The 24,531-nt window shown below is 36.9% G+C and overlaps 1 protein-coding gene across 1 annotated transcript in view; it reads left to right on the forward strand.

Moving 5' to 3' along the window:
* The window catches only part of CFAP95 (cilia and flagella associated protein 95), a 233,073-nt gene that overhangs the window by 18,344 nt on the left and 190,198 nt on the right, over nucleotides 1-24,531 (forward strand). The gene's annotated exons all lie outside the window — the stretch shown is intronic.

Genomic DNA, 24,531 nt, shown 5'->3' on the forward strand with positions numbered 1-24,531 from the left:
AGCACAGGGTTTAGAAGCAAGCTCTCAGTCCATTCTTATATATTGACGTGAAGATAAGAACTTAGCTCTCTAGAATACATAATTATATAGCCTAGGCTATTTCAAGCTTTCAAGAACTGATAAAAGAGGAAGTTCAAGGGCAATTTATGTTATTCTAGATAGCTCTTTGCTGGTAGATGTGGCTTTGGAAACACATGAATTATCTGAGTGGGGAAAACTGGTTTTGAATTCTGAGCTTCTTTCCTTTTCTATCAGCATTTAGATTGACCCCACTGCAAAAAAAAAAAAAAAAAAAGATTAGAACATGCTCCATGTAGTATTTTGAGGCGTGGTGTGTGTGTGTGTGTGTGTGTGTGTGTGTGTGTGTGTGTATTTTAAGATCCCTCATATAGAAGAAAATTCTGTTTCATACCACTTGCCTTCATTCTTCCACATTTGAATATAGAGAGAGAATAGAAAAGGAGATTCGAGTTGAAAGGGTTTCTTTCTACATCCTGTTTCTTTAATTTCTCTTTTTGTTTCTAAGGGTTTCATACAAAGCAGGCTATGGAAACACTGAAGAAAACACAAAGTGAACGCACAGGAGCATGTAATGGGCTGTTTGGAAGAATAACACTTGCTTATTTTTTCATGTGAACGAATGATTCATTTTGTGGTGGTTGTTGGATAATGACATACATTAGGTTCCTAACTGTCTTTCAGATTTTCAAATTCATGTGTTAATGAAATGAATATTTGTGGAGTGCCTACTGTTTTCCAGCCACCATTCTAAGCACTGGGCGCACAGTTCTTACGGAGCACGTAGTCTTCTCAAGAGTTTCTCCATTTCTCTGTTAGCTATTACCTACCTTTTCCCATTGTTTCAGTACCTTTGCATCCATTTTCCTCCATTAGGATCCAATGTAATTTTGTTGACAACATGTAGCCGGGTCTTGTCTTTTTATCCACTCTGACAGCCCCCATCTTTTTTTGCTATATTTAGTCCATTGACCTTTTTAAAATTATTTTTGGATAGCTCCTCACAAAAATTAACCTCAAATGTCAGTAAGTGCCAAGGTTGAGAAACCTTGATTTAAATGAAAGCACTTAGCACAGTGCCTGGTACTTGTTAAATGCTTAGTAAACATCCATTCACCCTTCTGGGTTGATCTCCTGGTTTTCATAACAGTTCACATAATTGGCAGTCCCCTAAACTCACTATGTATACCAAAGTTTCATTATAAGACATGCTTAAAAAAATCACTGTTTTAGTTTTTTCAGTTGGCACGAGATGTGATAATTTATATATTTTACCCCTAAGTGTCTGTTATCAAACTATGTGGGTGTCAGTTAATGGCACCTTAAACTTCCAAAAAGGTAGTATACATTTCTAAGGTTCTAGGAATCTATTACCTATATTAGATCAGGATTTCTTGCAATAGTGCCTGTGGACATGAAAAAATAACCTATTCATATGTTAGCTGATTTATTATCAACAATCACATAATCGTTAATTCACTTTTCTCTTTCTTTGTCTTTAAAGGCCCTATCTCCAAATATAGTCACATTCTGAAGTACTAAGCTTTAGAGTTTCAACACATGAATTTGGGGAAAGACATAATTCAGCCCATAACACATATCAATTATACTTCTTTTTAAACTTTTTTTTGGTGGTTATTCTAGAGTTTGCAGTATACATTTACTACTGATCCAAGTCTATTTTAAAATAACATACTGCTTCAAGTACCTCATAACAGTGTATTCCCAGTTCCTTCCTCCTGTCCCCTATAATGTTGCTGTTATTCATTTCACTTATATGTAAGTGATAATCACCTAATATACTGTTGCCATTATTATATTGAACAAACTGTTAGATCAAATAAGAATAAGAAAAAGATTTTATTTTACTCTTGTTACTTTTCTAAGGCTCCTACTTTACGTACATCTGAGTTTCTGACCTACATCATTTTTCTTCTCTACTTCTTCTACTTCTCCCTCACTTTTGAAAGATAATTTCTGTCACTACAGAATTCCTTTTTATTAAACAAATTTTTTTTAACATTTATGTATTATTGAGAGCCAGAGAGGGACAGAGTGTGAGCAGGGGAGGGGCAGAGAGAGAGGGAGACACAGAATCCGAAGCAGGTTTCAGGCTCTGAGCTGGCAGCACAGAGCCCGACGCAGGGCTTGAATTCACAAATTGTGAGATCATGACCTGAGCCGAAGTCAGATGCTTACCTGACTGAGCCACCCAGGCGCCCCTCTGACTACAGAATTCTACAGATTGGTGGGTTTTTTTTTCAGTACTCTAAATATTTCACTTTACTCTCATCTTTCTTGCATGGTTTCTGAAGAGTAGTACAATGTAATTCTTATCATTGCTCCTCTAATTTAAGGTAGGCTTCTTTCAGGGTTTTGTCATTGTCTTTGATTCTCTACAGTTTGAATATGATATACCAAGATGTAAATTTTTTTTTATCCTGCATAGTGTTCTCTGAGCCTTCTATATCTGTGGTTTGGTGTCTGTCATTAATTTTGAAAAATCCTCAGCCATTATTACTTCAAACCTATGTTCTGTTGTTCCTTTCACTCTTTCTTCCCTTTCTGACATTCCCATTATGTGTATATTATACCTTTTGTAATTGTCCCACTGATCCACTATAACATTGCAACATTTTGAAATGTCCAAAAAATACTTCTTCTCAAGAATAAAAAAAGTCAAAAGCTGGATGCAGGAACCACAGTTCCACTTCATGTATTTATCCATTCATCCATTCAGCATGCATTTTAATTGATTGTCGACTTTGTGTCAGTTCTCTAAGTGCCTTTATTTAATAACATGACCTTGTATGCATTATGTTCCCTTAAGTATCTCTCAGCAGCAACAACTTCATCACTTTGGGGCTGAATGAGGAATTAATAATTCAGCCTTTTGTTCATTTCCAAGATTTAACAGAAACCAGTTGGAAGAAAAAAAAAACATATAAAAGCCTGTAATGATATTTTCAGCTTTTCTATGGCAAGAAATACACGTACAATTGATATTATTATTTACTGTTATTGCATTTTGCTTTTGAAGGAGGAGTGACTGTGTGTGGTCATCAAAATCCATCAAAAAGTAAAAACTAAAAAGGAGTTTGTAACCAGTGCAGGTTACACACAGTTTTGTTTGTGGTGAAGAAATCCAGTGAAGAGGAAGGTGAAATATGTTCATATATTTTAATGATTTACCATTAAAAGGACCAATTTAAAGGAAGAATATGAACACCACCACAGATGGCTTAATTTTACCCCTTGAACACAGTTCTTTATGCCATATGGAGAATCGTGCTCATTCTTCAGTCTGTAATAATCCCAGCAAAAGGGAAGTCATAACAGGGACAATATGTATTAATAAAAAACACAGAGACAGAATTGCTAAATATTTTTGATTTACATACTTGGTTCCAAATTGCTACATTGGGAAAGCTTTTATCTATGAATATCCCTCCATGATGAGGGGTTAAGAAATAGTATGCCTAAGGATGGCTTTCCCTATGGCCAGGAAAAAGTAGACTACCTTTCTAGTTTTGAACTTTGAAAAAAAAAGCTATATAAATTCTGGGGTATCTTGCTTTATGTGATAGAATATCTCAGAAAGGTCAGGTTGCCTATAACTTAGCATATAACATATATGCATATAACATAATGAAAAACATTTAAAATATACTGTGGGAGAACTAAAAACAACCTGTAAAGAGTCCTTTTGTACTATAGGGAATTACTGATCATTTCTGTCCCTGTGGGCTTTGTTTTTTAAACTTCTAAAGAAAATACAGGAAAAAATCTCCTTGACATTGGTCTTGGCAATGATTTTCTAGCTATGACACCTAAAGCACAAGTAACAAAAGCAAAATAGACAAGTGGGACTAGAAAGGAAACAATCAAAATGAAAAGACAACTTAGAATGGGAGAAAATATTTGCAAACCACATATTGAATAAGTGATTAATATCCAAAAAACATAAGGAAATCATACAATTTAATAACAACAAAAAATCCATTTTAAAAATGGGCAAAGGACTGAATAGACATTTTTCCAAAAGGAGATATTCAACAGGTACATGGAAAGGTGCTCAACATCACTAATTATTAGGGAAATGCAAATCACAACCACAAAGAGGTATCATCCCTCACCTGTTAGAATGGCTGTTATTAAAAAGACAAGACAAGAGTGCCTGAGTGGTTCAGTCAGATTAGCATCCAACTTCGACTCAGGTCATTATCTCATGGTGTGTGGGTTACAGCCCCACATCGGACTCTGTGCTGACACCTCAGAACATGGAGCCTGCTTCACATTCTGTCTCTCTCTCTCTGCCCCTCCGCTGGTTTTGCGTGCTCTCTCTCTCTCTCTCTCTCTCTCTCTCTTAAAAATAAATAAGCACTAAACATAAAAAGACATGAGTACTAAAGAGAATGTGGAGAAAAGGCAGCTCTTGTACACTGTTGGGGGAATGCAAATTGGTACAGCCACTATGGAAAAGAGTATGGAGGTTCCTCAAAAAATTAAAAATAGAACTACCATATGACCCACCAATTCCATTAATGGGTATATATACAAAGGAAATGAACTCACTGTCTCCAAGAGTCATCTGCACCTGTACGCTTACTGCAACATTATTTACAATAGCCAAGACGTGGAAATAACCTAAGTGTCCATTGGTGGATGAATGAACAAAATAGGGCATATATGTATATACAATGGAATATTATTCAGTCATAAAAAAGAAGGAAATCCTGCCATTAGTGACAACATGGATGCATCCCGAGGACATTATGCTAAATGGAATAAGTCAAAGACAGATACTGTATTATCTCATTTATATGTGGGTTCTAAAAAAAAAAACAACAAACTAATGTCCTGGAAACAGAATAGATTGGTGGTTGCTAAGGGTGGGAGAAATGGCTGATGGTGGTGGAAGAGTACAGACTTTAAGTTCTAAGATGCTTAAGTTCTAGAGTGGTAACAGGTAGTATACATGGTAACTATAGTGAAATTTGAAAGTAGCCAAGAGAGTAGATTTTAAAAGTTCTCACTACACACACACAAACACAAATTGTAACTATATGAGGTACTAGACATGTTAACTAACTCTATTGTGGTAACCATTTTGTGTGTACACACACACACACACACACACATTAACTTTCCACTGTGTCTTTTGTCACCCCTCCCCTAAGAATGCTTTCTCATATATATTACCTTCATCTCTGGTTCCTTCTGTTCCTGACATAGTTTAGTGTTGTTACTTCTTTTTATGTCAGGTTTCTCCTCCTCTCTCTCCTTCTCCCTCTCCACACGTATAACACACACATTAAAAGTCTGAAAAGACTCATGTACCCCAAAATGTTAATAACATTTTTTTTTCTGAGTGATATAAGGTAGATAATCAATTTTTTTCCTTTTGTTTCTCTGTGTTCTCTAATATCTCAAAAATGGTTAAGTATTATATAATTGAACATAATTAAATTATAATGTTAAGGATATTAATGGAAATGTTTGGGAGGTTATTTTTTTAAGTTTATTTATTTTGAGACAGAGAGAGAGTACATGCACCAGTAGGGGATGTGCACAGACGGAAAGAGAATCCGAAGCAGGCTCTGCACTGTTAGCACAGAGCCCCAGGCAGGGCTTGATCCTATGAACCGTGAGATCATGACCTGAGCCAAAACCGAGAGTCGAATGCTTAACCAACTGAGCCACCCAGGGAGCCCTGAAAGGTTATTTTCAATACTTGCCTTCCGTATTAGGCAGAATTCTTAGCATATTTCTCCCTTTCTTGATAATGTTGATTACACAGGTCATACCTCCAGTCCAAGCCCTCTGCTAACCTCTACACAACTTCCAAAGTGATTTTTATAATGCACAAAATATGACTGCCAATTATATGGTAAACAGCTTCCAAATTCTTGCTCATGACAGAAGGCTTCCATAGCCTGACCCAGCCTACTATGTCTGGACTTAATCCCCATTGTTAGACTCTACCAGGATTGCATAGAGAAATGAGAAGTTGGATCTTACAACCTTGAAGAGTTAGTTCACTGATTGTGAACTTAGCTCAGTAGATTGTGAACTTAGCTCTGGTTAGTTCATAAAACAGGAGCTACCATGACATTTCAGAATCCTGAGTAATTATGTCCACTAGGCAAACCTAATTTGGTTAAAATGGGGAAACTTAGAATTGCCCTGGGAAGAGGAGATAGGCATCAGGAAAATGAGTCTTGAAAAATAGGAGAAGGCCTTGGGGATAGTAATACCATTCCTACATCTGCAGGTGGAGTGATGAATGATTATAACCCATATTGTATGGAGTTTTTGAGTCTACACAGGCTTTTTATGCAAAAATACTATCTCTTACCCATCTATTTAGCCTTCAAAACAACTCACTGAAATCTTATTTGTATTTCAATTCACGGATAAGGAATGAGACTCAAAGAAATGAAATTGCTGATTCAAGATTACACAGCAAATTTGACTTAGACTTCCGTCTGCCTCCAAATTCTATGATCACGGTGGATAGAACATCAGGGTTTACTCTTTGATCCAACATCAAGAAGGTGGATAAAAGAAGGATTCCAGGTTCTGGAACTGGCTCTTTTCTGGGCCACCATAAAGCAGCCTCTTTGAACTATCTTTGCTCCTTTATTGTGACAGAACCACAGCAAGGGGTCATTACTGTGTTTATCTTGTGCCCAGCACAGTGCAAAATGCTTTACATTATTAGTACTTTTAATCCTTGGCAACCCCATAAAGGGGCTGCTTTATTCTTCTCCATTATCTGAATGAGAACAGTATGCCTCAGATAAGTGGCTTAGCCCAAAGCCACACAGGGAATTAGTGGCAGAGCTGGGACTTGAACCCAGGCCAACTTCTTGATAGAGCTCATGTTCTTCTGTTGAGCTTCACAATCCATTGCATGCCTTCCTCTGGTTAGATGGAATGGTTAGAAGTTGTTTTTGGTTTTGGTTTTTTAAATCGGGGATAGCTATTTTTAGAATTTGGGGTGTCACACATCAGCTTTTTATAGGGCCTCTCTACTCTCTTTGGCTCAAAGCCATACTGATTAAATGAAAGGGTATGATGACAACCTGTTCCTTCTCCCATTCTCCTCATTTCCCCAATCTTACCTTCTTAGTGCTCAAATATTACCAATCAATAGAAATTGTTTTAAATCAAATATCATTTGGCTTTAGTATAAAATCCAAGAAAACAAGAATTCGATAGTAAAAGGAACAGTGGAGTAGAAACAATGCCAAAATTAGAATCTAAAAATCTGATTTCCAGCTCTTAATTCTGCCCCTTTCTAGCTTACATGTGTTTGATCAAGCCTTTTCAACTGGTTTGAGATATCTATTTTCTTAAACTTCAGTAGTCAGTGACAGTTTCCCCAGTGCCTCCCCTCACTGAACATAGGGAAGATTAAACCAATCATCTTGGTCAATAATTCAGTAACAAAGACAACAACCCTAAACACCAGTATCCTGAATTCTCTCACTTTTAAGTCATTTTCTAAGAAAACCCTCAGAGTAATGTATAAGAATATTTTAAGAATTTCATTAGTTTATCTCTGGAAAATTAAGTCCAACTGATCTAGTTTTGATTTTCAGGTTTTGATTTCTATTAGAGTATAGTTTTTCTTTAAATAGCAGCAGTGTACCAATCTCTTTATGTAAAAAGTGGGTATTTAAGACATGCTCAGAGGGAAGTGATTCTTGAACCCCTTTCCTTTCCTTTTAGTCCATGAATTATAATTGTGACAGTTAAGTGGGTGTATACTCTTTACTGTTATGAGAGCCTTGGTTCCTGATTTCCCTGAAAATACAAATTTTGAGAAAAAGCCATCCATATTTTCCTTGCTCAGTGTCCCCCACAGTTCTTTATTTCTGGTTCTAAATAGTATCCGTGTTTCTTGCCATGGCAGATTATAGCTGGAATCACTTTGACCTTGGCCAGAGCAAACGGAAGATGAATGAGCCAGAGCTGATCCCTGGCTTCTGAATGATAGAGCCAGCACAACATAGACAACATTCACCTTCCTCCATCAGAGCTTTTGCCCTGGGTCTCAATTCTTTCCTCCTGATTCTGATTTTCTCCTACTTTGAATGGGCTGAGAGACTTCCTTTACATGTTGGTCTGGAATCTGGATGTGGTGGTTATTGGTATGGATGTAGTACCTGTGAGGGAGGATGGTGTTATCCAGGGAGAGGAGATGAATGTGAAAGAGAAGAACGCCACCAGGAGGACTATGTCCTGCATGAGAGACCTCATTTATCATGTCAACTGTAATGCACTGCCCCCAAATAATTTTCTTGTCGGTATTTGAAAGGTTTTCATTAGCTAAATACATAATTATACACATAAATGAAGTCTGACATTTACTATAAAATCAGAAGGCTTTGATCCTTGAAAAGAATGAGTGGACATACCTGATCTCGGATTGGGAAGTCTTTGTAAATGTGTCACCTAAAGCAGAAAATATAAAGAAATAAGACTGATGGATTATATATATATATATATATATATATATATATATATATATATATCACATTAATAAAGTTTGAAAAATAAAAAAATAAAAATACTTGGTAATCTGTGTGATATATAATCAATATTCTTAATACATAAATAGCCCATATATCAATAAGCAAATGTTGAACAATCCAATAGCTGTCCAATGAACATATTAGGTGTTATTGTTCAAAGAGAAATATTTTTTCAAAGAAGGAAAAGCATGATTTAGTTATTGTAATTAAAATGTATTTAATTCATAATTAAAATTGAAATATTGGAAGAAAACTAGTGAAGATGAGGAGAGATTGCAGACTGTTTCTTGTTGGAGTTCCAATTAATGGAGCTGATGGTCCAACTAGAATAAACTGTGTGGGGGTGCCTGGGTGGCTCAGTTGATTGAGCATCTGAATCTTGGTTTCAGCTCAGGTCATGATCCCAGGTTGTGGGATCAAGCCCCACATTGGGCACTGGGCAGAGCATGGAGCCTGCTTAAGATTCTCTCTCACTCCCTCTGCCTCTGTCCTTCCCCACTCATGCTCTCTCAAAAAAAAAAAAAAAAAAAAAAAAAAAAGAATAAACTGTGTGTTCCACACTCAGTGGCATCAGTTATTCCTTAAGTTAGTGATATTATAATAGAAAACCTGTAAGAAAACAAGTCAAAGAGTACATGGAGGTAAGCTATGTGTAATCCAACTTGTTCCACCTTAAAGGAAGGTCTGGGTACAGGTTTGGGAAAAGTGTGGAACACAGATTTTAATATGAAATTACAAGGGGGTGGTCTTGGGTTGTCAGTAAAATTTAAGAATCTTCTTGAAAATTCTTCTTGCAGCCCTATTGATTCTCCTGTTGATGTTGATGTGGTTAGTGCAAATAATGAATGTTTTGTGGATTTGTATTGTCTTCCCTGTTCTACTGAGTAGTCAGTGTGCTTGGATGAACCATATGGACTTGGAAATTATGGAGGGAATTCTCCTGAAGAAATGGGTCTTGTCAACCAATTTGAGATTCTAGTAATGATGTCAGTCTGTCAGCCTCCCTTTTTCTTCTTTTTTTATTTATTTTTTGCTGCCACCAAGAAGGGTTGAAACCTCCCAAAGGAGTTAACAAAGATAAAGAGTAGAACAGAGGAGAAAATGTTAATGTGAACTAACGTAGTCAAATAAATGCAATGTTAAGTAATAGCTCTTTGTCAAACAAATTGTCAAAGATTTTAAAAATCTGAATATTCAGTATTACCAGATACTATTTATTGATTGCCTGCCAAGATCCACCCCACCTCAACTTCTTCCTTACTGGTAGAATCCTCATGTTTACTCTAGGATAAAATCCAGACTGGTTTAAGACTTAGCTATTACTATTACTCTTCCTGGTAGTTCCATTCTCCTTATCAGTGACTTATTCAGGAGAGGGTATGTCACCAGTTTCTACCCAATGAGAACTGAAGTAAGTCTACTCTTGGTCTCCTGGGAAAGACTTCCTCATTCTAGGAAGGAGACACCAGGAGATATAATCCATTTTTACATGTGGTTATGGTCTTGCTGGGATGTTTAACCTAGAACTGCTCCAGTTGTTTTGTAATCCTGAGGGGAATCAACCTGAGGGCAAAGTAGAAGAATAACATTATTAAGCCATTTAATCAAGTGATCCTGAAAACTGCTCTACCATCGATCCTTTGTTAAATGAGATATGTTCCCAATCTAACTAGTTTCCATTCGGCTCTCTGTTCTTTTTGGCTGAATGCAGGCTGATACACCATATGCACATAAGAACTTTAGTTCACTGGGTGGCTCAGTCAGTTAAGTGGCCAACTTGGGCTCAGGTCATGATCTCGCGGTTTGTGAGTTCCAACCCTGAGCCGGGTTCTGTGCTGACAGCTCGGAGCCTGGAGCCTGCTTTGTATTCTTGTCTCCCTCTCTCTGCCCATCCCCTGCTCACACTCTGTCTCTATCAAAATAAATAAACATTAAAAAATGAAAAGAATATAACTTCAGTTCACTACTGATGGAAATCAATTGGTTTAATATTTTGACAGGGAAATTTGATGAAAATATAGAAAGATTTTGACCAAGCAAAGCTACTTTAGTAAGAAATTTTAATAATTATATATTAGCTTCAAGTTTATATATGGTAATATGGCTTATAATAATGAAAACTTGCAAAAAATTTATTTCCAGTGACACAATGATTAAATAGTTTTTAGACTATTCAACAATGCCATGCTTCTTTTCATCAAATTTAAAAATATTTAAAAATCAAATAACTCCTTGGTTATACTTATGATTGTATGTGCACGTGAGAAAAGTCTTTTACCACGAAGAAAATATGATTTTATTTGACTATGCATATACCTCCCATTAATTTACTTCCAAAAAATGTTTCTGAAACATTTTTTGAGTGTCAACAATGTGCTAGGCATTCTACTAGGTTGCTAGAGATACAGTAGGTCAGTGCAAAATAAGTCATTGGACTCATAAAGATTACATTCTAGAGAAGACAATGACCAAGGAGACAAAGTTGTTTGGGTTTCCTAACAAAGGGGAAAAGTAGGATTGTGTGATGGAAAGTAAATGGGTTGGTGGTTGAAGCCAACATTAGTAGGGTAGTCAAGGAGGCTCTTTCTGAAGAGGGGCATGATGGATGAGAAGTACTGCTCATGCAAAAAAAAAAAAAAAAAAAAGAGTAATCAAGGTGTGGGACAGCAAAAACAACAGTTCCAGTGTGAGGAAGAACTCAGTGTGCTTTAGAAGCAGGAACCATGTCAGTGTGGTTGGTGCAGAATGATGGGGATTGGTGAGAATTAGTGTTTCATAGTGTGGAGCGGTAGACAGGATCCCACTCATGAGTAAAGGCTTGTAGGCCACATGAGGAGTTGTGATTTTATTCTAAGAGTCATAGGAAGCCATTAAATTATTTTAATTTGGAAGATGACACAATGTGACTCTTCATTCCCTGGCTACTGTGTACAGAATAGATGATAAGAACACAGAAAACAATTAAGAATCCGTCATCATTTGAGAAAAGGGGACCAAATCAAGCTATATCTTGCAGGCAGGATGAATAGGTTTTCCTAATGGAGTGTATGTTGGTGGTAGTGATTATGAGAGAAATAGCAAAACAAGTGTAAATCTCAAAATAGGTCATTAATTATGTAAGTCTGAAGTTCAAGGATACAGTCCAGGCTGGACAGTGTATCCAGAGGATGGTGTAAAACATAGATTTACTTTTCTCATTTAGTCACCTACAACTCTGCTTGGAGTCTTTCCTAGATTAACACACAAGGATCCATTTTCATTTTTCTCATTGTTCTTTTCACCTCCACTCCAGCCGCCAGGCTTTCTTCTGTTACTCTTCTCCCTCCCCTCCCCCCACAGGTGCCTGATCTATCCTGGAAGGGCTGGATCACATTCTTCAGATTCTATCTGTCACAGTTCTTGGGATGCATTGTGGTGAAATGTGGACAAGACAAATAAACCTTTCTTTTAACAAAACCCTGGTATAGTGTTGCATTAACAGTTGGCAAGAGGAAGAAAGGGAAGAAAGGGCAAAGAGAGGAAAAATGACCTCCTTAAGTATGATATTCATACAAAGGCGATATGGGAAAATGAACGCATTCATGCACTGCTAGAGGGAGTATAAATTCTTACAACCTTTCTGGAGGGCTTTTTGATTCAGAGATCAAGAGTCATATTGGGGCACCTGGGTGGCTTAGTTGGTTAAGCGTCTGACTTCAGCTCAAGTCATGATCTCACAGTTTGTGAGCTCTGCCCCAAGCTCAGAGCCTGGAACCTGCTTTGGATTCCGTGTCTCCCTCTCTCTCTTCCCCTCCCCCACTCGTGGCTCTGCCTCTCTCTCTCTAAAAAATAAACAAACATAGAAAAAAAGTTGTAAAGCTGTGCTTAGCTTTTTGATCCATAAAGTTAATTTCTATGTTTAGTAATAGGATATTAATAGCAGTGTTCCTTATAATAACGTAAAATAGAAAACAATGAATTATTAACAGTAGGAGACATTGTGTGGACTATTCAAAACCTAAAAATGTTTTCCTGTCATTAACTTTTACATTGTAGAGTGTTTAATTATGTAGAAAAGTGTTAACATATTATTGAGTAGTTATGAAATAGTATATATGTTGTGATTACGTAACATCAACAAGACTGGAAATTTTTATATCAAAATAATAACAGTGGTGTTGGTATTAAGTGACCTCCCTTCTTTCCTCCTTTCTTTCTTTCTTTCTTTTCTTCCTTCCTTATTTCTTTTTCTTTCTTATTTTCTACAATATACATATAAGATAGGAAAATCTTAAGGTTAAAAAAAGAATCACTGATACTTGAATGGTGAATCACAAATTGACAGATTGGGAGCTCTATTATAGATAATGACGTGAATGTTAGCAACCATAATTAATACCAAAAAGGGAATTGGCAATGCAAAGAGAGAATTAGACATTCATATTTAGCAAATAACTGTTTTATCTAATGTACCCTCTGAAATATTTGTTGACATATTTAGGTCTCAAATGATTGAAAATGGACATCTGGACTGTGTCAAGGTTCCATTTAGAGTCAAACGTGATTGTGGTCCGTGTGCAGTGGGAATGAAAGAGAACAGCATTCAGATGGAAATGTCTTGGAAGCCCAGAGGAGCCTGCTTCGATTTGCTTTTTCCCTTAGTTCAAGAGAACTCAGAACTTAATGGTCTTAAAAGGCTTCCCTCAGGGCAAAGGTGTTGGCTTCAGTTTTTCCTTCCACTAATCCCTCTGCTTGTAGAAGCTGCAAGTGCACATTGGAAGGTAGAGATAAACCATATGGCGCATTTTGGAGTCCCCACAACGATTTGTTAAATAATGAATTGCTATATTGTAGCTTCAGCTCTGGATGTACTTACAAATCAGTTTTTGTCTGGAACATGAGAGACTCCTCTTTCCCTATAATCAGCACTATGACTAATTTACCAACTGCTTACAAATTGTGAAATGGGCTTGGGGACAATGATGTCAACCTTTGGGTTGAGTTACAGATTTTATTGACAAAGATTTTATTGACAAACATTAGTTGGTTGACTTCTGAGCCCAAAGCTAAAAAGGCAGAAGAATGGGGAATATCAGTTCATATTTCTCACTCTCCCAAGATTGTTGAGTTGTTCAGTATTATTTTGTGAGATGCACAGCATCACTCTATATGTCCCGCCTCCTCGCCTTTCTTATGCTGCTCTCTCTGCCTATATTGCCCTTTCACTTCTAAATGGTACCAGGTTAAGAAATACTACCATAAACAGTCATTTATTTATAAATTCTAGCCTGGGACAGAAAACAAAAATCTTTATATTCATTCCAAAATATATAACAGTTACCTACCCAGTCTGAGATGTGGGGTGTGCATGACCATTGTATTGACAGAGTCATTGTAAGTTCAGACTGACAGACCACCCACATGCTCTTTGGGTACATAAAGCAGGGTTTAATTCTCTAAAGGGTATACAAGGAAGTCAGCACAGTCATGATAGACATCACAGAGGTCAGCAATATCATTCAGGCCAGATGGAGATTCTAGCTTCTGAAATCCTCACCATTGCGTACATAGTTACAGATGATAAGACCCAAGGGAGAATCTTATCAGTCCTTCTGGGGGAGTTAATAGTCTTTCTCTTTACATCTAGACTTAAATGCATAACACTGGATCAGTTCTCTAAGCAGAGTAGCCTGGGGATGTGCTGAGGACCACTTCTTTGACACCAGAAGCACCTCATTAAGCTCAGCTTTATACTGGAACTCAACAAAGACCAACCAAATGAGAAGAAGCAAAGGCTATTTATTCGGCGCTTGCTACAGCAAGGGAGCCAGCCACGTCACTTGCATTTTGGCAGATACTCAAAGGCAGGCAGAAGAGTGGGGGTGGGAAAGGCTTCAAGTATGCCCTGATTGGAAGCTGTGGGCATGAAGAAGCTGTAGGCAGGTTGGGGACAAATACAAGGAGAATTGTCCATCATTAATCAAATTGTCATTTGGGGACAATTGTTACTGGGGTTATTGTCTGGCTTCCGGGGCTATCAGTAGAGAGAGATAGCAGTGTGACTTTACACAGGTGTAACTTATAGCAGGCTGACTTCCTGGGCTGGTTGATTTGATAGGTTGTTGCAGGTTGTAGGTCAGAGTTCTGTTTTTATATATGGTCTGGTCATTGTTAATGTATATAACACCGAATATAATCATAGGAGTCAGTACACCACAATACAGTAAACTTAAGCATGAATTGTCCCTATTCACCATATTTGTACATGCAACCTGCTGCTTCCTGATCCAAGTATATTCTTTTTTTTTAATGTTTATGTATCTTAGAGAGAGAGAGAGAGAGAGAGAGAGAGCAAGTAGGGGAGGGGCAGAGAGACAGGGAGACACAGAATCCAAAGCAGGCTCTAGGCAATGAGCTGTCAGCACAGAGCCCTATGTGGGGCTCGAACTCACGAGTCATGAGATCTTGACCTGAGTTGGACACTTAACCGACTGAGACACCCAGGTACCCAATGATCCAAGTATATTCTTAAACTTAGTACCGCAGAGCCAGGAGAGAGGTCACTTTCCCAGAAGCCTCTGGGAGTCATGCTAACAAATCCTTGGATCAGCTATAAAGGTTATCCTGCAGTTGGAAAAATAATATGGGCAGGAAATGGAAGGCAAATTAAAATGATGACTGATTTTTCTCACAAAATACCTTCATAGTCATCATGTTTTATCCACACCCCTTAATGCAACCACTGTGTGAACCTTTGAAACAGCTCTCTACTATTATTCTCTCTTGGATTTAAGTGATTAAGACTGTGTCATCCTGATAAAGCTATTCATGGAGCTATAGTGGTAAGTGGGCAACTTGCTAAAGGACTTGATGATGATATATCCTGACAATTAAATTGCCCTTGGACAGGATGCCACACGCAGGCATTCAGAGACTCTTTCTGGGAGTTGTGGAGGTACTGCTACACATGGGAGTTTAGATAAGGAAGCAAAAGACACTGAAAAGTAAACGAACCAGTCATTCCCCACTGGGTTTCATTTGAGCAGGCAGAGAGATTGACTGTCAATGACTGAACTGATTTTTATACATACATTTCAAAATGTAGCACTTCAGTGGCTCCCAACAATGAGTATTAAGTAATAATAACTAAGTGATAATAACAAAACTCTGGCAGTGCTCTGTTACCATTCATTTAGAAACATTTTTGCTTTACCAGAGGTGGTATTGTTTAAATTTCTCCCCCGCCTCCAGCTGCCTGAGCCATTGTGTGAGTCTCATGTTTCAAGTAATTTCAAATAAGATTGAAAAATGAGAACTAATTTCAACTTAGTCTAATTAAATAAGTGTTCATGGCATACCTTGTTCTCAACATTGTCATCTCACATGATGTCAAAAGGTGACATTCCATTCCTGATCTTGAAAAACAGGGAAGCACAAGTTAAAGAATATGTTGAAAAAGCTTCATAAGAACCACTAGTAAAATTAAAAATACAATATATACTTTGGGGCACCTATGGGAAAAAATTGAATAAATACTTTTGAAGTCAATGAGGATAATAGTAAATAAAGTATGGTCCATAGACAGAGATAAAAAGAAAGCAAGAAAACATTGAAAAGAAAGAAAAAGATAATGTAACTTGACAAAAACTAAGTTATGGCAACCAAGGAAAATGGTTTAAACTTCCTTTTTGAAAAGCAAAGATCGACTATATTCTATCTATTAGTGAACTCCCTCCTAAGTAATGCTATATGACTTAAGAATAAAAAGGTAAGCCAAGATGTACCAGGAAAACACAAATAACCTAAGAGTATATGTTGCAGTATTAATATCAAACAAGTGTAACTCAAAGTCAAAAGAATTAAAATGAAACAAAGGACATAGCTTTACATTGGAGAAAAGAGCAATCAAAATGTCCTATTAGCAAAGATTATAAGAACTAGGCTCACTGGACATTATAAATGAGGAACCTCTTTTCTGCTCACTTCTTATGTCATTCATAAGGGGGTAATCTGATAGCATTCACCTCACTTTCTTCCCAACCCATGTGCTGCTCACTAGAGACATTTTTTTGTACCTGCAGATCTCATTCATCATCTCTAGGGATTTTTTTTTAAATAGTTAACTTTCTGATAGAAGCAAAGATAAAGAGTTTCACAGACAAAAGACTAAAGGAGTTCGTGACCACTAAACCAGCCCTGCAAGAAATATTAAAGGGGACTCTTTCAACAGAAAGTAAAGACCAAAATTGATAAAGATGAGAAAGGAAAAGAGAAAATCTCCAGAAATAACAACAAAACAAGTAATAAAATGGCACTATATACATATCTATCAATAATTACTCTGGATGTAAATAGACTAAATGGTCCAATCAAAAGATATAAGGTGTCAGAATGAGTTAAAAAATGGAAAATGAGTTAAAAAATAAAAAAAATAAAACAACAACAACAAAACAAGAACCATCTATATATTGCCTACAAAAGACTCATTTTAGACCTAAAGACACCTGAAGATTCAAAGTGAGGGAATGAAGAAACATTTATCATGCATCAAAGGAAAGCCGGAGTAGCAATCTTAATATCAGACAAACTAGATTTTAAACCAGACTGTAACAAGAAATGAAGAAGGCCAGTAATAAAGGGGACTATCCAACAAGAAGATCTAACAATTGTAGATATTTATGCACCCAACATGAGAGCACGCAAATATGTAAAACAATAACATAGAGGAACTCATTGATAATAAGCAGAGGACTTTAACACCCCACTTATATCAATGGATAGATCATCTAAGTGGAAAATCAACAAGGAAACAATGGCTTTGAATGACACACTGGACCAGATGAACTTAACATATATAGTCAGAACATTCCATCTTAAAGCAGCAGAGTACACATTATGTTCAAGTCACATGGGACATTCTCCACAGTAGATTACATACTAGGTCACAAATCAGGCCTCAACAAGTACAAAAAGACTGAGATCATACTATGCATATTTTATGACTACAACTCTATGATACTTGAAGTCAACCACAAGAAAAAATTTGGAAAGACCACAAATACATGGATGTTAAACAACATGCTACTGAACAATGAATGGGCCAACCAGGAAATCAAGGAAGAAATTAAAAAATACATGGAAATGAATGAAAATGAAATCAAAACTGTCCAAAACCTTTGGGATGCAGCAAAAGGAGTCATAAGAGGGAAGTGTATAACAATGCTGGTCTACCTCAAGAAGCAAGAAAAAAATCTCAAATGAACAACCTAGCCTTAAATCTAAAGGAGCTAGAAAAGAAACAACAAAAGAAGCCTGAAGTCAGCCAAAGAAGGGAAAGAGTAAAGGTTAGAGCAGAAATAAATGATATAAAAACTAAAAGAACAATAGAACAGATCAATGAAACCAGAAGCTGGTTCTTTGAAAAAACTAATAAAATTGATAGACTCCTAGCCAGATTTTTTGATAAAAGAGAAAGGACCCAAATAAATAAAATCACTTATGAGAGAGAAGAAATAACAATCAACACCACAAAAGTAAAATTATAAGACAATATTATGAAAAACTATATGTCAACAAATTGGACAACCTGGAAGAAATGGATAAATTCCTAGAGACATAAATGACCAAAACTGAAACAGGAAGAAATAGAAAACTTGAACAGACCGATAACCAGCAAAGAGATTGAATCAGTGATTGAAAATCTCCCAACAAACCAAAGTTCAGGGCCAGATGGCTTCACAGATGAATTCCACCAAACATTTGAAGAAGAGTTAAAACCTGTCTTTCTGAAACTATTAAAAAAAAAATAGAAATGGAAGGAAAACTTCCAAATTCATTCTATGAGGCCAGTACTGTCCCCATACCAAAACTAAATAAAGACTCCACTGAAAAGAGAACTACAGGCCAATATCCCTGATGAACACAGAATGCGAGAATTCTCAATAAAATACTAGCAAACCAACACTACATTATAAGAATCATTCACCACGATCAAGTGGGATTTATTCCTGGGCTGCAAGAGTGGTTCAATATTCACAAATCAATCGATGTCACATTATGAAAGAAAGGATAAGAATCATATGATTCTTTCAATAGATGCAGAAAAAAGCATTTGACAAAGTACAACATCCATTCATGATAAAAGCCCTCAACAAAGTAGGGTTAGAGGGAAGATACCTCAACATAATGAAGGCCCGAAACACACACACACACACACACACACACACACACACACACACACGTATATCATCCTCAATGGGGTAAAACTGAGAGCCATTCCCCTAAGGTCTGGAACCAGAGTGTCCACTCTCATCACTTGTATTTAATATAGTACTGGACACCCTAGCCTCAGCAATCAGACAACACAAAGAAATAAAAGGCATCCAAATCAGCAAGGAAGAAGTCAAACTTCCATTATTTGCAGATAACATGATACTGTATACACTTTATATAGAAAACCCGAAAGACTCCATCAAAAAAATTTGCTAGAACTGACACACGAATTCAGTAAAGTCACAGGATATAAAATCAATGTGCAGAAATCTGTTGCATTTCTATACACTAATAATGAAGCAGGAGAAAGAAATCAAGGAATCAATCCCATTTATAATTGCACCAAAAACCTTAAGATACATAGGAATAAACCTAACCAAAGAGGTTAAAGATCTGTACTCTGAAAACTGAAACGCTGATGAAAGAGATTGAAGATGACACAAAGAAATGGAAAGACATTCCATGCTCATGGATCAGAAGAACATATATTGTTAAAATGTCTGTATTTCCCAAAGCAATCTATACATTTAATGCAATTTCTATCAAAATACCAATAGCATTTTTTCATAGAGCTAGAACACACAATTCTAAAATTCCTATGGAACCACAAAAGACCCCAAATAGCCAGAGCAATCTTGAAAAAGGAAAGCAAAGCTAGAGGCATCGCAATTCCAGATTTCAAGTTCTATTACAAAGCTGTAGCAATCAATATTATGATTCTGGCACAAAGATAGACACATAGATCAACAGAACAGAATGGAAGACCCAGAAATGAACCCACAACTATATGGTCAACTAATCTCCAACAAAGGAGGAAAGAATAGGCAATGGGGAAAAGACAGTCTCTTCAGCAAATGTTGCTGGGAAAACTGGACAGCAACATGCAAAAGAATGTTGCTTTTGTAACATTACTTTCTTACGCCATACACAAAAATAAACTCAAAATGGAGTAAAGACTTAAATATGAGACCTGAAACCATAAAAATGCTAGAAGAGAGCACAGGCAGTAATTTCTGTGGCATTGGCTACTGCATCATTTTTCTAAATATGTTTCCTGAGGCAAGGGAAATAAAGGCAAAAATAAACTATTGGGACTTCATCAAAATAAAAAGCTTCTAGGCAGCAACGGAATCAATCAACAAAACTAAAAGGTAACCTATGCAATTGGAGAAGATATTTGCAAATGACATATCTGATGAAGGGTTAGTATCCAAAATATATAAAGAACTTATCAAACTCAACACCCAAAAAACAAATAATCCAGTTAAAAAAATGGGCAGAAGACATGGCGGGGGGGGGGGGGGGGGGCACCCGGGTGGCTCAGTAGGTTAAGCATCCGACTTCAGCTCAGGTCATGATCTCACAGTCCGTGAGTTTGAGCCCCATGTCAGGCTCTGTGCTGACAGCTCAGAGCCTGGAGCCAGATTTGGATGCTGTGTCTCCCTCTCTCTCTGCCCCTCCCCTACTCATGCTCTGTCTCTCTCTGTCTCTCAAAAATGAATAAATGTTAAAAAAAATTTTTTTAAATGGGCAGAAGACATGAATAGATGTTTTTCCAAAGAAGAAATACAGATGGACAACAGTCACATGAAAAGATGCTCAACATCACTCATCAGAGAAAGAAATAAAAACTACAATGATATAACACCTCACACCTGTCAGAATAGTCAAAAGTAACAACAGATAACAACACGTGTTGGCGAGGATGCGGAGAAAAGGGAACCCTCTTACACTGTTGGTGGGAATGCAAACTGGTACAGCCACTCTGTAAAATAGTATGGAAGTTCCTCAAAAAGTTAAAAGTAGAACTAACCTACAATGCAGCAATTTCGCTACTAGGTATTTACCCAAAGGATACAAAAATACCAATTTGAAGGGATACATGCACCCTGATGTTTATAGTAGCATTAGCAACAGTAGCCAAATTATGGAAAGAGCCCAAATGTCCATCCACTGATGAATTGATAAAGTATATATATATATATATATATATATACATACACACACATATATACATATATATATGTATATATATGTATATATATATTTCTTATGTATAACAGTGGAATATATATATATATATATATATATATATATTCCACTTAGTACACACACACACACCCACACCCACACACACACACACACACACTGGAATATTGGCCATAAAAAAGAATGAAATCTTGCCATTTGCAACAATGTGGATGGAGCTAATGAGTATTACGCTAAGCTAAATAAGTCAGTGAGAGAAAAACAAATATCATATGATTTCACTCATATGAATTATCTGAAACAAAACAAATGAACATAGGGAGAGAGAGGAAAACCAAGATACAGACTCTTAACTATAGGGAACAAGCTGATGGTTACCAGAAGGGAATTGGGTAGAAGAACGGATAAAATAATGATGGAGATTAAGGAGGGCACTTGGGTTGAGCACTAGGTATTGTATGTTAAGTATTGAATTCTACACCTGAAACTAATATTACACTGTATGTCAATTGGAATTTAAATAAAAACTTTAAAAAAAGTAGTACTTTCTGAAATATCACTTATTTTAGTTTTCTATAACTTTAGTTTTCATAACAAATGACCACAAATTTAATAGCTTAAAACATTAGCTCATAGTTCTATAGGCCAGAAGTGGGGCGGGCTTCACTGAGTTCTGTAATTAGGGTCTCACAAGGCTAAGATCAAGGTGTCAGCTGGGCTGGGCTCTTATCTGAAGTCTCTATGGAAGAAATCATTTCCAAGCTCATTCTGATTATTGGAAGAGTTCATCTCCCTACAATTATATGCCCGGGGTCTCCATTTTCCTACTAGCTGTCAGGGGCACACCACTCTTAGAGCTCCTTGAAGCCACTCTCATCCTTCACACAGCCCCTCCATCTTCAAAGCTAGCAACAGCACCTTGCACTCTTCTGTGTTTGTTGTTGTTGTTTTGTTTTTGGCTTTTTAAGTTTTTACTTTAATTCCAGTTAACATACAATGTTATAGTAGTTTCAGGTGTACGATATAGTAGACGCCTTCTGTTTTAGATCCACCATCAGACAGAAAACTGATGAAAGAGATTTCTCTTCTGCCATCAGACAGAAAACTCTCTGCTTTCAAAGGGCTCATGTGATTAGATTAGGCCCACCCAGATAATCTCCCTGTCAATTAACTCAAAATCAACTGACTAGTACTCTTAATTGCATCTGCAAAATCTCATTTGTCGTGTAATGTAACATAATCACAGGTGTAATATTGCATTCATCATATTCATACTCCCTTAGATGAGGGCAGGCATGTTGGTGGGGGTTATGGATTTTAGGATTCTGCCTACCACATTGCTCATAGGCTTCTCTCCACTTACTGCCACGTGAATCTTAAAGGCTCAGCAGCCTTTACAACTATTTTGGAGTCTCTTAATTTTACCAAAATTTGTATTTTGTTTTCCACATTTTTGTGGCTTTCAGATTTCTGTGCTGAACAGGGGAAACTGCTGACCAATGCACCCATGATCATGTTAAAAGTTTCTCTGACCATTTTTGACAGTGATCTATCCCTTAATCAGGTTGTTTTATGATTCCAAGATTTTTTTCTTTGGAATTTCTGTTCAGAATCATCTCAGAGGCTGCATCTAATAATTCACATATTTGAGTTGGGGGGGGGTGATTGTAGTGGGGGATCTAAATCTGTTCTTTGTTGGTTTTGCTCATCCTAATTTCCTTCTGTGTTTACCAATAACATCTGATGAGCTCACATTTATTTAATTAGTCTGGGGGAACCTGAGAGTGTGATTTGAGGATATTTGCTTGGGAGAGGATTTGTATTTTCATAGTCCCCATCAGTTGTTGCTTCAAAGGCCCCAGGCTTAATGCAGGAGGTTTGATATGAGCTTTCCAGCCTTGCCAGAGGTCCAAAGCTTAGTCACTAGATGATAGTTCTGATCCTAGTTTTAGCTTCAGGGAATACATATATTTTGAATTTATTTCTCCCCGATCTTGTTTCAATTCATCTGTTTTCTCTTTCTTCCTCCCTTCTTACCTCTCTTCCACCCTGTCTGGGACCCTTCCTTACTTCCTTTCTCCCATGCCTAGATTATGCTAATAAATGCAAAGGATCAAATGCATGGGACACAATAGTAGCCCCCACTGTACTTGGCACTGGTCAGTGTAAAACATTGTGCTCTTTTCTGAGAAGCAGTTTTTAAGACCATGATCAAAGTGATACACATCCAGAGCCTCAACCAAAACAAACATGAAAAATATGTAGGTTTGTTTATTTTGTTTACCTGGGAACAGAGAAGGCATGTTAGCTGTCTTCAGATATCTGAAAGGATCTTTCACAAGAGAGAAATAAAGCTTATCTTTTATCTTCCAGAAGCAGGACCAATAGGTGCATCTATCAAGAAGGTTCATGTTAGTGCAACATAAGATGGAACTTACGATTATATTTCTACAGAATTGGGACAGGCTGCCTTTGTGAGGGGAGAGCTCTCTCCTCTGGGCTCGTGTAGAGGTCAGATAAGTCTCCTCAGTAGTATTTTAGAGGCCAGGAGTACACTTCTTTGGCCAAGATGCTGTGCCCAATAAACTTCACTGTCCCAGGGAGCCAGATTCTAGGCTTGTTTATTCCATGACTTATAAATTTAGATACAAACTAAGGAATTAGAGCCATCTGGAAAAAACACACATTTATCTCACATTCCGACTACAATGGAAGGAAATTTTGTGTCACAGTATTGAAGAAACGTCCAATTGGTGAATCAGAGTAATCATTAATATTTTTTACTTCCAAAATAGTCCTCCTTGTAATGTGCCAAGAAAAAAAAGGCAATTAATTTTTACACAAAATATTCTTCTCATGCATATCTACACTGGGAGAAAATATGATGCATTTTTCAGTAATAATAAGGTTCAGTCAGAAATAGAAATTTAGTTCATTTTAACCTAAATAGAATAGACACTGGTAAATGAGAATAGATGACACAGTATGAGCTATATAATTACATTTAAAATACATTTCAGGGTAGTTTCCTTTAATATTAAAACTGTAATTCTTGACAGAAATGAATTTTTGAATATTTTTGTAAAGGATATTGAGATCTTGGTATTTTTGTTCTTAGAATTTTATATGAATATAAAATCACACTTGTTCTAAAATCATCACTTTAGGGAAAACAATACATTTAACCTTTCACTGTGGAATAAAAGCTGATGTTGAAATGTTTTAGAAGTCCAGGTACCCTTTTTATTCTCTGGATTCTAGAGTGACAAGAGAGCTCTGAGGAAGAAAGACTCAACTCCTATAGTCTTGTTCGGGACAATGGACACACCCCAAAGGGATGGGGTTATTCTGAGAAAGGAAAAATCAATCCAGACACAGAGAGGATGAGAGCAAAAGAAAGGTAAAATATGAGCCAGATGTTCTTCAGGACAAGAATGAAATTTGATCCCAAGTGACAGGCAAAGGGATGAGAGACCCAAACTATTTGACTGTATTTTATGAAAGCTTTAGGAGTATGGAATTGTATAATTTCAGAGGAAATTAACAAGGGAAGAATTTTGGAAACATACTGCTAAACCAACATACAAACAACTTAATGCCTTAAGTAGAAAAGTCATGACATATCCACAGGAGACAAAAATTACAGAGGTAAAGCCTAGCCAAGGACATAATCCTGTAATCCTACTAGAGACCAGGATCCTGCAAACAGAAGGAAAAAAAAAAAAAAAAA

Source organism: Panthera uncia, chromosome D4 (genome assembly GCF_023721935.1).
Source record: "Panthera uncia isolate 11264 chromosome D4, Puncia_PCG_1.0, whole genome shotgun sequence".
Taxonomy (NCBI): Eukaryota; Metazoa; Chordata; class Mammalia; order Carnivora; family Felidae; genus Panthera; species Panthera uncia.